The sequence below is a fragment of the Ostrinia furnacalis genome, unplaced genomic scaffold (assembly GCF_004193835.3).
Source record: "Ostrinia furnacalis isolate ACB-3 unplaced genomic scaffold, ASM419383v2 OfSCF7585, whole genome shotgun sequence".
Taxonomy (NCBI): Eukaryota; Metazoa; Arthropoda; class Insecta; order Lepidoptera; family Crambidae; genus Ostrinia; species Ostrinia furnacalis.
This window is the reverse complement of record NW_021137824.1, coordinates 263,424-275,711: the sequence shown is the minus strand read 5'-3', so window position 1 is coordinate 275,711 and position 12,288 is coordinate 263,424.

Here is a 12,288-nt window from a genome sequence, read left to right as displayed (position 1 = left end):
CGCGTAAGATAGATGAAGGGGGTAAAACGGGATCCACGCGTACGAAGTCGCGGGCGGCCGCTAGTAATCCATGAAACGATTGACCTCATGTGATTAGTTGTCTGAATGATTGCCACAGCAAACAGCTAGATCAAATAACGAGTGAGTATTTAATGTATCGGCTAGGTTAATCTCTCTATTCATAGTAAATGCCAAGAATGTTCGGCCTAGCTGAATCATTAATACTTGGAGGGTATAGGTTATTCAGTGTTAGATTTCGATTCCACTAAAGATATTGCTTTGATAGTTATACAGGGTGATTGGGACACTCGACCTATTCCTGAAAGTTGTACTAGAGGTCATTAGTAACAAATTAAGTCCAGTGAAAGTGCCGGTTTTTCGATGTTTCAGAAAATTTTAAATTGTAAAGAAACTACTCCAGCCTAAACATTGAATTAATGCTTTTCTGAAATCTGTTCATTATGAAAAAAGCACTTAGCCAAAACCTACATAATCTCAGAAATAAAAGTTCATTATGTAAAATTTTTGTGTTTTCTGTAAGTTGTTTTTTTTTTATTATTTTCACTGGACGAAATTTGTTGCTAATGATCTCCCCCTTGTATTACCCCTTTCAAGGAATAGGTCCAGTATCGCTGTCACCCTGTATGTTAAATACATCCTTATAGTACCGTTTTATTTTCATAGATTACTTAACTTGGTTGTGGACATTGTAGGTAAAGGGATAGGATACCTATAGGTATTAGCATTATTATAAAAACTTACTTTTCTGAAACTGTTGTACTTTATTTCCTACATACAGGGTCTATGCAGCAGTGTAATATAAAAAATATAATGTCTTTTGAATATTATGATGTCTATTACACTTTAAAAGAATTTCGTACCCAAACCAGAAATCCTTTCTACTAATACGAAACCAAATATCATTCGTTTGATAACATCATTTCTTTAACCTGATCATAACTTTATATCTCATACACTCAAACGAACTATTGGAATTATTTATGAATTTCCACGATATGCCACCACTCCAGTTGCAGACGCTGTGCGTGCAATCCTAACTATTTCATGTCCAGCCTTATACAGGGTGGTCAAAGGAATACACGTTAGGAGAGTCAAAAATAAAAAGCAATTTCTTAGTCAAGGGCTCAAGAAAACGACCCATCTTTACCATAATACTTTATCAAGGAAAGTTTATTTTAAAAATTTTCTACGTAAGGCACAAAGTTGTTTTCAGGAGTTTCTTCATTTTTAACCTATTTTACTTAATGCTTATCGAACTGTCATCCAAATGAAATTAGTAGTTTCAAGAATACTAAAAACTTTTCATGTCGTGTAGTTAGTTGTTAATGATTCAGTAACAAAATACCTCACAGCCTAGTGAGATCAGAAGGTATTTGGTTCGAATGAATCCATTGCAAGGCTGAAATTCTTTTCGGGATTTAACTGTGTTCAATATTTGCAGACTATCCTCCCGAGTGCGCTTCTTTAACTCGCCCTGTACGCATCGAGATACCTACAATAAATATTGCTCTAACATAAATCTGTCTCTTTTCTTCCCACGCACATTGCATTCTATCTCGTTCGCACTAACCTTGGTTCCAACAAAACGAGTTAGCATTATCTCACTCGTAAATCCAGGCCATTAGATCTCGGATGGTGTTCAGACGCACAGGTCACAGTGGAGAATGGAGAAGAAAATAAATTTTCCATATAAACATACAGGGTGGCTTTAGTTACTAGACCTCTAGTGATGTAACATAACGCATATATTGAATTCAGTTATCACTTAAACGAATTACACGCTGTAATAATCCTTCATCTCAATAAATACCGACAAAGCGAGACCTAACTTATAAATCGTATCTAACGAATACTGCATAGAAATGTAATAATACTGAAGTCTGTTGTTCTTTATTTACTTAGTTGGTAGCGTCCTCGATATGAAATAATGACTTTAAAAAAAATTCTTCTTATTCTGACACACAAGAGAGAGACACCACTGAGGGTTATTGTTTTTGCTCAATTAGGTGTCAAACGTAAAAATGATCATAATCATTTAGCCCAGTTCCACTTTCGGTAGCATTTTGGGTCTCATCTGTCATTACCTGTAAGTCCAGTATCGTATCTTACGAAATGTATTTAAGAAGAAACAACAGCTACACTGCAAGCCGGTCTTTTCCCGTTAGTGAAACAAATTGAATAAATATCAGTGATTTCATGCGAAGAAGCAGTGAAATTTCAAGTTGCAGCAACTCAAATTGCATTCGTAAACCACAAACATTATGTTAGAGCTTAGTTTATTCTCTCTATCTCTCTCTCTCTTTAACATTCAAACCATTGAAATCCAAATTTTTACCATTTCAATGTTTTTCAGCGACTGTCTCAACGTATCACCCGCCCTATATTAGTTTTAAGACGCTGTAAGAGACCTTAACCTCTCCCATACACTAATTCAAGGCACAACTTGAATGAAAAGCTATAATCGTATTCTCATTACAAAAATAGCAAACTGGTAATCTAAGCTGAAATCTTACATTAGGTTATTATTTCCAACTAGGTACATACATAGTACCCACTAAATCACATCGTTTAACTCCTACAGGTATTATCATGTAGCCTCTACATAAAATCTTCCTTGATATATTGCTATGATTTATGTCGTAGCAGCATTACCACGAACTTTCCTATCTGAAGTCAGCAAATGAAAAAACATGCTGATTTCTTCCAACATTCAGTATCGAGCTTACAACATTACGATAAATAAATAACAATTCAGCATCTACTATCTTCTAAAGAACTACGGTAACGATTAGGAGTAACATTAAGGTAGGTAAAAAGTTAATTTCTGTGATGAATTGCATAATATATCTGTTGATGAGGTCATAACGTGCTATCAAAGAGTGTTCTTGTGTGTGATTTCTTCTACCATTTACAGAAAAACTGTTTACACATCAATAAACAAATATCTAAAGAAACCGAAATACTGAAACTTTTTTCAGCAATCAGAATAATTTAACGCCTTTATGTCAGTAAGCAAATTATCAATTTTAGGATTTTGTGCTTTAAAACGCTCTAAGTAGAAGTTTGGGCTAGCACTTAATGTTCAAAAATTAAACAATTAGCTTAATTAGCGTAGGTACTGAAAAACGCAGCGAGTGACGTCCACCCACAAGTGGACCGACGACCTGATAAAGGTAGCAGGAAGGCGCTGGATGCAAGCCGCTACCAATCGTGCGATGTGGAAGTCATTGGGTGAAGCCTATGTTCATCAGTGGACGTCCTGTGGCTGAAATGATGATAATGACCATCCTCTACCTACGCAGACGAATCGTGCTCCCAGCAGAATAACGTCAGTGAATCGTGCTAAATACTTTAAACGTTGTGCCCATTTGTAAAATAGTCCGTTTGTAACAAACATGCATGCGAGAACACAAATAGCGGTCCCGGGGGACTACGCTACAGCACTTGACGTAATTGGAGTGGATACAGTAGCCCCACTCCCACCATATTATGTTGGAAAGGATAAGTTAGAAATAAAACTTGCCTAAACGCTCATTATCTGTTGTCCTATGCTTGTTGTTTTTTGAAGTCACTGATCTACTTATTATATTTTCAGCTTTTTAGATAATAGCCTTTTTGCACATAAATTTAATGAATTCTTCCAATTCGTCAACTTCAGGTGGATTTTTTTACCAAACTCGGTACCTAATACCAAAGTGTAGGGTAAGGTGGGGCACAATGTTACACGGGGTACAATGTTACAATGCATATTTCTCTGTCCCTTTCTATTAGTTGTATGATGTTGGTATACACGTTTGTCAAGCTCATAAGAGCTGCTGAACTGAGCCGCTGAACATCATACAACTATAGAAAGGGACAGAGAAATATGCATTGTAACATTGTACCCCGTGTAACATTGTGCCCCACCTTACCCTAAGTCAAAATATGTATAAGTTAGAGAATTCGAGAGTAGACAGGTACTGGTACTAAATCTACACAAGATTGATTATCGCAGGAAAGCCAATGAGACCAAAGGCAATTCAATAGAGTATAATCAGTAGGAGATATGCCCAGAACAGACGGTAAAACGCAACTGCAACGAAATTGCAACTTTCTGATGATTCTGATGAATGAAACTGAAACTGAAAGTTTCAAACTGGTCGCGTCATGTGTGGTCTCTCAATGGACGCTATGGCAGAAACTTAGATGCAATAGTAACTAGCAGTTGCAGTTTCGTTGCAGTTGCGTTTCACCGTCTGTTCTGGGCCTAAGTGAATGAATCGATCCTTCTTCTTAAGCCTACATTACGGCTCACACATGCCTCTAAATCTGCGAACAATGGCTCGCTCGTGGGACAGTGGAAGCAATGGGTATGTTCGTAGAGCTTCTTATTACTACATAATTGATGTCTGTTTCTTTCACTAATAGAAATGAGAGTAGTTAGTTGATCATTATAGAGTGGTTAACTCCACGAAAGATCAGTTGATATTTTTGCAATGTACCTAGTACTTTTAATAATTACTTATTTCACCCTCATTTAGCTACCACGAGAAAAGCTACAACTTTGAATTTTGAAAGAAATAGTAAGTTCTAAAGAGCAAATCCTAAAAGTTAAAAAAATCCTAAATAGGTCACTAAAAAGTAACGTGCATTTTAAAGTAAGTCTATTTATTCAACATGAATACAGTTCCCATTCGTACTTCAGTTAATTTGTAAGTTCGCAAACCCCAAAAACGCTGCAGCGTGAACTGACGTAAGTGCAAAACTTGTATTTTAGGGTCCTCACGTCTAACGACGCGCCGTGCGGTTGCACTTTGCAGCGGCACTCCACGTGATTGTACTTTAGGATTTTCGGCTGGAAACTTTATTGCATTTTACGTTGAGGCCTTTCACTTCAACGCTTTCAATTACACTTTTTACTGGAGATTTTTTTAAATAATGTTTGATGAACATAAAGCCTACGCCGATTTGATGTTTGTAAGCCGCTTTTTATCTGCATGAAAAGCGATTTAAATCCTACTTTTAGGCACGCTTTAAAAGATTTACATTTACTTTCTTGAAAATAGTGCACTATGGAGTGGGAACAGCTTTAAATATCTGTTACATTAACTAGTTACAGTAATATCATAAAGAGGAAAGATTTCATTGCTTGTTTAAATATTGGCTCCGAAACTACAGGACCGATTTGAAAAATTCTTTCACAATCAGAATTCTACATTATTTCTGATGAACATAGCCGGTACGAAATTCTTCGTGTCAGCTATTTCATCAATAAACAACTAACAAAATGTGAACACGAAATCCCACAAAGTATAAACTATCTTCTCCTATTTTAATACCAGCCCTCCAGCCAATAATGCAAAGGAATACCTAGAACCCTCCAATCTCGTCAGAGCCTGCAGGGAAGCACTAGTTCAATCCCGGATACGTCCCGGGGTTATTAAGGCCCGGTTTCCACCAAAGCGGAGCGGAGAACAGCGGAGAAAAGCGGAGTGGTGCAGAGATGTGTGAGCTGTGCGTAGCTGTCAGCTGTCAGTCTTTTGCTATCTATGAAATACCGCGCCGCCGCCACTGTCAAATTCTATGTATAGAAAAACAAGTGCTCTCCGCTCTTCTCTCGGTCCATTTCCACTGAGGCGGAGATGTGCAAATAATGGAATCTGATTGATTATTCAAAAAACTTCTCTGCTCCGCTCCGTCTTGGTGGAAAACGAGCCTAAGCCGTAGTTTTCTTGGAGCGGAAAATAGGAAACGGGCATTGCTCGGGCCGCCATTGTTTGAGCCGGCATTGTGCCTCTTCAGAGATTTGTTCCAGCATTCATTTGTTGCTTACAGGAATACAATTCACCTTCATGGTGTAAAGTTTTAAAACTGGCCAGTAATACTTTTTAATTATTTAGAAACATTTTTCTTTTCTGACTTGCATGTTTATTATCGACCAGTAGCATAATTAATACACCTATTCGAATTATAAAGTTTAAAAATGTTCATGATTTGTAAATTAGTTTTTTTTTGATACTGGCATAATGACATTATCTTTAGCATTGAGAAATCTTTTTCGAATTCCAAAACCAATGGCTAATTTAATAAAATTGTTAGTAAAAATTTAAAGTAAAGTTTAATTAATTTTAAGTTCATTTTGCTTGAATTAAAATAAAGTAAAGAAGACATTTACCTCGCAGTGCGTCATAATTTTTTTCTGTAATCTTGGATGAAAGGTCATTCGTCAGTATTCTGTCCCGTCAACACGCCCAAATGCCAGGAATCAGCCTTCAATAAAACTGTCGTAGTGTCGTTTCATAGCTCGCAGAATTGCTAAAATCAAGTGGCAGTGGGCGGGGCACATAGCTCGTAGAGACGATGGCCGTTGGGGCAGGAAAGTTCTCGAGTGGCGACCACGGGCTGGAAAACGTAGCGTGGGCAGGCCTCCTACTAGGTGGACCGACGATCTGGTAAAGGTCGCGGGAAGAGCCTGGATGCGGGCAGCGCAGGACCGTTCATTGTGGAAAACCTTGGGGGAGGCCTTTGTCCAGCAGTGGACGTCATTTGGCTGAAACGAGTGTCGTTTTGGTTTTACGACGTCCCGCGGGTGCAAACAAAATTCCTTGTAGTGATGTAACACTGTAGTCGACACACGACTTACTAAAATACGTAGATATCGACTTGACATTTGTGTTATGTTACTTAAAAAGAAAATTAAAATCAAGAGACATGTACCTTCTACTCGTAGTACGAAGTTTATACCGAATTAAATTAATTTTACTTAATATGAAGAAAAAAGTAACTTGGAAATTTTTGTTCAGATGTTTCCATTATAAATTAAATGACACAAAGGTTTCAACCTTTTCTAGTATATTTTTTCATAAATACACAAAATTAGTTTTACATAGAATCGTCTAGGCAAGATTAGCGTCCAGTTTGGAAAGTTCATGCAATAAAAAAATTAAAATCACGTCCGCCAAATTAGGATCAAGATTAATGTCTGAAAAATATGACTTGCAATGAATTCTGAATCCATGAAAATGAATCGGAAATACAACCTTTATTTGAAGCACATCACTACGTGCTTTGTGTGGCGAAACGATGAATAAATGACGAAAGTATTGTGACCTTGTCCTAGGTGAATTTGTGACATTGTAATATGGGTCATATTTACAGGCCGTTACGCCTATAATAGGCGAATTAAAGATAAGGCGGCATGTGCGTTTTAGTAATATTTTATTACTTTACGCGGTGTGCCATTAAGCCGTAAGCTATAAAGTTTGAAATGGGAAACAATGTTGTAATAAGGATTTTCAGGAAATTTTACTTAAGTAGATAATTGAAGTAAATAAGAAAATAAGCCATATTGCAATCAATATGGCAGATCGAAATATTTTTGGGATGAGTAAGTTCATTTGTGGCATTCTTCTAATGAACAATTTTACCTAACAAAACTGCAGTATTGTGTCTTATTTCTTTATTTCTCAGTTTTTAATTTACATGATATATGCGACACACGATGACCAGTATCATGTAAAAACTATAATAGTTATGTGCACGCAACTCTAGGCAGTATAGTTTATGACCCTAGCCTGCTGCCGTCACCCATTTGCTAAACTATTTAAAAAAAAGAAGACAACAAAGGCTATATTTAAAAAAAGAAGACGACCAGAGCCAAAGAAGCGACTACAAAAAAGTTTTATGCAATAAAAAAACATAAAATAATTGCAAATCTGTTTGCAGCCTGCATCCGCTGCAGAAAAGCAAAAGCAGACCGGCTGATTGCGTCGCTGTAACGTAATCAAGCGCTCTTCACTGAGCGTGGGTATTTTTATTTTTTGCACCACTTCATTTCCCTTCCAATATTGATTAGTGTCAGCGATGGAAAATTGAGGACGAGCTCTGTGACTAATGATGATAAAAATGAAGACTTATACTTATTGACGTTTGACTAACACGGGGTAAAAGGCCAGACAAAAATTCAGCTTCAATGTAATTTGAAGGGTATTGTAAATTGGTTTTATAAGAGCCTAATGCCCGTTTTCACCATCGTTCCCTAATTTTGAAGTGGCCCCTATGGTAACACATAACAGGAATTTTGTTTTCATAGGGGTAACTTAAAAATTAGGGATTGATGATGAAAACGGGCATAAATCTAATAATAGTGTCTAATCTCTGAATGTGCCTTCTATTTTAATTGAGAATAACCATTACTGGCATAACAAAACGATTCTAGATCCATGTCAATATGTACCTTTAAAATCTCTAGAATCTATGATCTAAAAATTATCAAGTAAATCGAATTTTTAGCACCACAAAAAAACCTTCAGAAAACTTAACAAAAATACTTTACTTTTACGAAAAACTGCCATAAAACCATTGTCTAGGACACCATAAACAGTTCACGAAACTTTTCCTCGAGGCGTAATGGCTGAACCCGCGTGACCTTAGGTCTGATTTGGGATTCAGTTCGAAGCCGTCAGTGGAACTACCATTATCTTAATGTCCACGGCAGAATATTCCGTAATCTAATAGGCCGAGCAGCGAATCTGAATAAGTGATGCAAGAGGCTGAAATACGGTAGAGGCGCTAGCGGTAGCGAGAGCGAGTTGTTTTGTGTAAACGTTATACGTTTCCTATTATTACACTATAACAACTATAAATGTTCTGGATGACACATGCCGAATGATTGCCATTTTGGTTCTAGATAATAACTAATTTCATTATTTAACTAAACTTTGTAATCTTATGAACAAAGTAAATACCTAATCTATTTTCTTCTTTCTGTTTGTTTTTTGTCCTGTTACTTCGTGTTGGTGTTAGAGTTTCATGTGTCTTCTATATACCTAAAATATACCCATGTAATAGCTGGATTTTGGTATCACGACCCTAAAAGCTATAACTAATAAATATTCAGAGTAATAACGTAACACATAACAAAACTTACTTTAGCTGAAATTTTTCGATAGCGAATGAATTAACATTGTCTTTAAATCCTACAAAATAACATTAGGTTACTCAAAAAGATCATTAAGAACTTGCTAACAGGCATTGTTAGAGAACCAATTATTTGAATACTCCAAACAATAATTGCATTACAAGACAAGAGACGAGTCATGAAGCTCTACCCGCCCCCTCTCGATTCTAGCTTCACTCGTTACTTTAATTTTGAAACTGAGAGCCCTCTGCGCTCACCTTTTACCCAGTAAAGCTGGAAATGCCGCCTACGACTGCCAGATAATCCTTCTGAGGGCTGAGTGCTTTTTTTTTAAAATGACATTAAATGTATGACGGATTGTACAGCGCCCCTAGCGGGAAACTTTCAAAAACTAAAATTTTCATACATTTTTAAACTCGCTCAGTAAACTCACATTCAGCCCACTGAAAATAACCCGCTCCCGCTGCCGCTACCGCCTATTACAGTGACGTTAGGCTAAATCATTGGTGGAGCGTCGCGTAATGACAGACCTTATCCATGCTTTATGCCGCGCTGTTTGCATACTGCTGTCGATGTATTACTATGATTTACTACACTTAGCTTTTAATTCATTAAGGCGGTTAAGCGTGAAACTTTATTATAGGGGATATACAGGGATATACTTAAGGAATAAAGGGCGAATCAGGATTGCACCACCTTACTAAAACGCCAAAACTCTGTCAAACTCCATACAAAAATACCGACCAACACCGGTTATTGTTGTTATAGGTAGTTAGGGTTAAAGTAAAGTGGTGCAACTGTAGATAGTAGGAGTTTGATATGTTTCAGTGTGGAATTTTATGCTCTTGCGTCGAGTTGGTAATTATAATCTAAGTAAAAGTGCACCATACCATTAATTGTGCCATTTATTTCTCTATTGACAGTTTTGCATGGTGTGCAATAAAAATTAGATCTCTTTCTCTACCAGTCTATCTATCTACCCTCATAAACAGCAAACAGATCAAAAATCATTAGCCGATGACCGTATTTCCGACTGCCCGCGACCTCAGAAGTAGGGCGGATTTATCACCGCCGCCAGCTATTCGATTGTGTAATCTCGCTGAAAAAACCGGGTGCGAGTTGTGTTTGCGTCTAAAGTTCCGTATATTAGTTTTGTGTTGGACATCGGTTAATGTTGGGATTAGAATAGTTTCATTTCCATTAGTTCTAAGTTCCCGAAAAAATGTCCAATTATAAAAGGAGAAACTGACTGACTGACTGACATATCAACGCACAGCCTAAACGGCTAAACGTAGGCACTTAAAATTTGGAAGGGACGTAGCTTAGATACCGTAGAGGTGCACTAAGAAAGGAATTCCCGAAATTCCCACGGGAACGAGAGTTAGCGGAAAAAAACATTTGTATGAAAAAATCTAAACCGCGTAAGATAGATGAAGGGGGTAAAACGGGATCCACGCGTACGAAGTCGCAGGCGGCCGCTAGTACTTAATATGTTCTAATACTTACAATAATGTTTAATAATGACTGACTTCAGTTTTCCTATATAAACATTGAGTTTGATATTCATTAGCTACATGAATAAAGGGAAATTCTGAAATCTTCTTAACTAAAACTGTCATTTGATATCTATTTGGTATTATCAAACCAAATATCCTGTGACAAACTTGGCTTCTGTGGTTTTTAAGGCCGTACGGAAACCTAAAAAACTGATGGGCGTAAACATACAGTAAAGTATTAAGCCTTAAAAATAAAGCTATTTATGCTCTATTTCTACTTAAAAGTTATCATTATCAAGCAATTTCATAAGAGAAAATAAGTATAAACAGAAAATACCACGCTTATTATTTCACTTAGTACAACTTACAAAACCATTTTTCCCTAAGATAGCCCCGCCGAAAATTTCAAAAGATAAAAAACGAAATTAGTTTACAAAAAGGTCAGTCTCCGGACTATTACGGACAAAACAGATGCAGGCAAGCGGCCAAGAACTGCACTTCCTTTCGTTGATGTCTATGCCGCAATTATTATTTGAAGAATACCCAGAGGAGTTCAGAAGTCGTTCAAAACTAGTTAATTGTTTCAAAGAGTTTTAAGCTTCGGCCAAATCAACGCGTGCAGCGATGGCGATGACAATGGCGATCACTGCGCGTAGCGTGCATAAATCGCCGCGACCAATGACAGGACGCGTTGATGTGAACTCATCGCTACAAATTCGTACACGACATCTGAAAGCCATCGCGCACGCAGGCTGCATGCGTTGGTTTGGCCGAACCTTTAATATCAATAATGAGAAAGAACAAACTTCTATGGACAATAAAAGGTATAAATACATACAGCTTTGATACGTGTAAAACTGTAGATGACGTGTGTACCTAAGTAACATTATCGAATTGAAATTCTTTCAGTAAGTAGAGGCATAGTTTGCAAATGTTAAAAGAGTTTACAGATTTCTTGTTTACAGCATAAATATTACGATTATGCTGTATTGTTATGATAATTTCATGATAAGTAGTTCTCATTACCAGCTTTTCTCTAAGCTTAATGAGTTAATTATAGTCCCTAATCAAACTTTTTCAAAAGCTCCAACAAAAAGCTTTACCTACTCGTACACCTCGAAAACAAACTCGCGCACAAAGTCGCGTGCACAGCAATAACGAATATAATATAACGTATTACGTGAAAGATAGTAGAAAACAAAACAAGTGCCTCTCGTAAACAACTGACTGCGCAAAAATCTAATCTCAATAAGATAACGTCCGATAGAGGGCAGCACGAATAGAAACCGCACGCTCATCGCTTACATTAGCGACGGTCGCATCGACTAAACGCCATGATCGATTGTTGCCACTCGCTAATGGAATTAATCGGTTAATATACGCTACGGACGAGCCACTTTAATTCGACTAGCGGCACGCCCTGCCTCTGCTCGGGAATTATAATGTTTAATAACGGGGTGTTTGGAAGAAGTAAGTAAGAAGTGGCATTTGACTGGGGGCAGCCACATGACTCTTTCCACCTTTCGTTCCCACCGCTGCAACTCCTGTGTAGCCAGGATCTTGGCTTGACCGCCAATAAAAATCCAACCAGGTCAAGCCACATGTATAGCAGAAGTGACAGTAAACGTATTCTTAAGTGAAGACCACATTTTGGTAAATATTGTGTGGAAAGTCCTCCAGCTCAATAGACCAATGACCTGGACGAAAAAAGCGGGAGAGGGTTAGGACGTTAGTTAGGTGGACTGACATAGGTTAAAATGATGATGATGATGAACTAATTTGACGACATATTTGTCAGTAAATACTACAGTCTGTCACTATGTTTCAACCTGGCTAGGTCTAGACCTACTTACTCGTATATTGCTTAAATGA